This window comes from Diadema antillarum, unplaced genomic scaffold (assembly GCF_040938485.1).
Source record: "Diadema antillarum isolate AM-2024a unplaced genomic scaffold, OU_Dant_1.0 scf00000092, whole genome shotgun sequence".
NCBI lineage: Eukaryota > Metazoa > Echinodermata > Echinoidea > Diadematoida > Diadematidae > Diadema > Diadema antillarum.
The window spans coordinates 505,096-510,021 of record NW_027270981.1 but is presented as its reverse complement, the minus strand read 5'-3'; positions in this window follow the sequence as shown (position 1 = coordinate 510,021).

Sequence of the window (4,926 nt, the reverse complement as noted above, 5' to 3'; positions counted from 1 at the left end):
TTCTGCAACGCATAGAATGATGACAATGATTTCGTATCAAACTTAATGACTTGTCCTTTCAAATATTTTCTTACATTCAAAGTGATATCTACATAATCTTGTGTCTATGCATTTCCTTTTATTGATGGGAATAAAGTATATAGATTGAATTGATTTGACAGAATAACGTGTGACGAGGACTAATTGACTATGTCATATAATATTGCATGCTGCCCTGTTTTCCCTCCCCTAGAAATAAATAGATGAATAGATAAATAAATAATTCAACAAAGAAAGCAATAAATACATGGATAAATAATCAAATTAATAAATAAATGAATAAATAGATATATAGGTAAACAAATAGATAAAAGTGAAAAATGAAAATAAGAGTTGACCATATTATTCAAGTGATAATTTTTGGCTGTCTGTTCCGGACATTGCCCCATTTTTCTCTTTCTTCTCGTGTACCTGTTGTGAACTATAGGTGCACACATAAACGGTGTATATAGGTAAACTGTAGATAGATCTCAAGGGAGCTATCAGCCCTCGACACCCAGCGCAGCAGGGGAGATCCTCTCGGTGGGGTTGTTAGTATTGCTGGACCACATCTTCCTTCCGCCATACTAATTTCCGCGTCTGCGGTTAGAATTTCGACGTTTAGAAGAAAGCAAGTTTATTTTCCTCTATCTTTTTTTTTTAAATTGTTATCATCATTATGTATACTTTTACACTACTGACATCTCGCCCCTCACCGCCCACTCAAAAAGACGCATTAAGCTCTCGGATTTCGCACCCTCCCCCGGAAGATCTTCCTGATTTTGTCATTATCAAAATACATGTTTATTCTGAACCAGGGAGGTGGATTCCGTCTCCTTGTTCTGAACACAGAGCGACCACCTCGCACGCTTTATACTCCCTCTATAGGTCACCTACAGTGCATTTCCAAACTAAAGTCGTCGGGAGGTGAGTTTGACATTATAATCCCACATCAAAGTGAAATTCTCGACAAAGCTCGAAAAACATAAGAAAAAGTCTATCAAGTGCCCGTTTGATTAATTTCTAATTTCTGTCCCCGGGGTACACATGACGTTTCTCGGAATTAAAACAATGTGGGTGTTGACACAGTGTATCATGGTTAGCCTTGAACATGAATAACATCATTTTCAAGCACGTTCATTTGCGGTTAAACAATGATAAATGAAAACCCCAGTTGTTTATTTCTTCTGTTTTTTTCCTGAATGCATTGTATTCTTAGCGGTAAGCTAGGCTCAATGTCACATTCAACTTAAAGCGTTTGACATTACTTTATTTATTATACGGAGTACAACATAAAAACTACATCACAGACCTCTTTATGGTTTTGGGGGAAACGGTTCGGAATTCTTTAGTTTTGATATTTTGCGGGAGATATCATACAGGAAAGGGCAAACGTCTGTTTTTTGGTCGTCAAGCCACTAGTTCGAAGATTTTTAATACTTTGCAATTTTATCAAGTTTTATCATTTTCTTTTTTTTTCAGTTTCGGGTAGCGATTCACGAATATTAATCTTTACAATGCTTGAGAGTATAACTTGCCTTCCCTCTTGTACTAAAATTGATATAATTCATAGTTACATGATAAGTAATCTGTATGTTTTAAATCAATTGAAAAATTATCGTTATCCCAGGTTCATTGCAAAAATGTCAATTGCATACTTTGCAATTGGCAGGGTACATGCTAGTGATGTTGTCCAAAAAGAAAACAACTCAAAACAAACAAACACACAAACTCCTCCTGATATAGATGTGGATAGTATGAGGATATACCATACGCACAGCCAATAGGAGACATGTTGTATTGGCAAAACAAAAATGATTTATTTCTACGTGGAATAATCATAACATTTTTTTACAACGTTGTTATTTTGCTTACTGTCAGACAGTTAACTTCACATAATAGGACGTAAGATCCTTATCCAAGAGACACGAAAGCAATTTGTAACACAACACCGCGTCAGAGAGAAAGAGAAAGAAGAAGAAGAAGAAGAAGCAGAAGAAAGAAGAAGAAGTAGTAGTAGTAGTAGCAGTAGTCAGGGGCGGCGCAGCCGTGGGGGCCGTGGGGGTTCGGGCCCCCACACTTTTTGTGCACCATACAAAGGAATACATAAGGTGTCATCAGTTTGGGCCCCCACACTTTTCAACCCGGAAGTACGCAAGTGGCACTAAAATGGGAGGGGAGAGAATGAGCTGAGGACCTTTTTTGTTTGTTTGTTTTTTTGTTTGTTTTTGTTTTTTTGCTTGTCAGCTGAAGAAGGATGAGTAGAAGGATGACGACTTGGCTCAGTCGGTAGCCTCCAGATCCGAGGGACCCGGGTTCGATTTCCGAGTCAAACTGAGCACTGCTGTGTGTCCTCACACCGTCCCCACTTTGTATAGAAGGAGACAAAACAATCTAATCTGTTCCTCGGACACTCGAGATCTCCTTCGGAATGGAGGTCCCGTGTGGCAGAGTCACAATTCCAGCTTGTAAAAGATCCCGCTTCATTCATTTTACGCATAGAGCAGGGTGTTTAACCCGGTGGTTCCATCCCAGCTGAACCCATGGAAGACCAGCTTGTGGAGCTGAATTTGGGCTACCCAGCCATCTTCTCAGATGGAAAAAATGAAGTCAAACAAAACAAAACAAGACAAAACAAGAAGAAGAAAAAAAGAAGAAAAAGAGGGAGAGCAAGAAGAAAAATTAATCCGTGTTGGTTAACAATGTGTTGGTTTGTTGTGATCATGAATAAAATGATAAAACAGAAACAAGGTACTCTGGAACAAGGAAACGATATGACTGTATGCTGGAGCGAATACAACTTTTTGCTAAGGGAGGGGGTGATCCTATGACAATTCTCTCGCCAAATCGGCTGACAAAGAAGAAAAAATACACCTCTCTAAAAAAAAAGAAGAGTGAAAATCTTCACTCGAAACTCACTCTTCTCTGTTATTCACTCCTACAATAGTGAAATTTTTTTTTTTTTTTTTTTTTTTTTTAGAGAGAGAGAGAGACGGGGGGGGGGGGGTTGATACGGAAACTCTGGCAACATTGGGCTGAGCCAGAGACAGAGACTAGTGCTAAGAACATACTGGATAATAATAATAATAATAATAATAATAATAATAATAATAACAATAATGATTATAATAATAATAATAATAATAACAATAATAAGAATAATGATTATAATAATAATAATAATAATTATAATAATACATTGCATTTGTAATGCGCTTAATACAAGGTTTCTAAGCGCACAGGGAAAAGACGAAAGGAAAGATGAAAAATGAGGGAAAACAGACAGATCAAAACAGAAGTAAGAATAACATAACACATGATGACGTTTTTCTGTGCACATCACATTTTCACTTTGCAGTCCAAAGGGGATAAACCCCCTACACCCCATCCCCCACCCCCGTAGATTTGCCGCTGGCATGCTATGGTAGAGAATTGCAGCTAGCACATGTATCATTTCCGAGGTTGGACATGTTTGCCCGAAGACAACTGCTAAAAGTAGTTTGCACAAATTCAGTGACATTACTCCTCGATTTATACTCTTGATATACAGTGTTGGCATTAAGGAAACATATCATTACGTGATCTTACTAGATTTTGACTGAAAAGACTTCTACACACTTTTTGAAAAATACAAAATTTGCTCAGTGTAGAACATGCTAGAGATACTGTGAGCACAAGTTCATTGCATCATATCCGACAGTATAAGATTGTGAATGAGAATTTTGTAGTGCTTTTAAATCCGTCAAGTGATGGCGCCATCATTAAAATTTATGAGCGAAAAGGCCTTTAGGAGTCGACCTTTCGCATCTCAGCATGACAACTTAGTTGGAAGGTCAAATTTTCGACAATGAATCAGACATTAATAACGAAATGAAAATACCTTTGCTACCTGTCCATATTCAGTGCTAGATAATAGTCCGGGAGCCAGCGGGGGTCAGCCTAGCTGAAAAGGTTACCAATTTTTATGTATAAAGCAATTTAGTACATATGCCCCTAAGTATGGAAATGCACGTCTGGCTGGTCATCGGTGGTGGGTGTGGCCAGGAGGGCCAAAAAAAGGACCCCTCAAAATTAGGCTAGCCTAGCTGGAAAAGTAACCCCATGAAAACAACTGGAACTTGTTCGTTACACTTACAGGATAGATGAATGACCATTGCCAGACGTTTTAAGTGGTGGGGGGTAGCCGCCAGACGCTCTTAAAGGTCCAACTCCAGCTAGGCTAGCCTAGCTGAAAAAGTAACCTCATGAAAACCACTGGAACTTGTTCGTTACACTTACAGGATAAATGAATGACCATTGCCAGACGTTTTAAGTGGTGGGGGGTAGCCGCCAGACGCCCTTAAAGACCCAAATTTTTCCAGCTAGGCTAGCCTAGCTGAAAAAGTAACCTCATGAAACCCACTGGAACTTGTTCGTTACACTCACAGGATAAATGAATGACCATTGCCAGACGTTTTAAGTGGTGGGGGGTAGCCGCCAGACGCCCTTAAAGACCCAAATTTTTCCAGCTAGGCTAGCCTAGCTGAAAAAGTAACCTAATGAAACCCACTGGAACTTGTTCGTTACACTTACAGGATAAATGAATGACCATTGCCAGACGTTTTAAGTGGTGGGGGTAGCCGCCAGACGCCCTCAAAGACCCAACTTTTTCCAGCTAGGCTAGCCTAGCTGAAAAAGTAACCTAATGAAACCCACTGGAACTTGTTATTTACACTTACAGGATATATGCATGGCCGCGTTGCCAGACGTTAAGAAGTGGGGGGGGGGGGGGGGGGGGGGGGTAGCCGCCAGATGCCCTCAAAGACCCAATTTTACCAGCTAGACTATAGCCCTGGCTGGAAAAGTAACCTCCTGAAACCCACTGGAACTTGTTCTATGTTTGTATCTCACCTGATAAACACTGTCGAC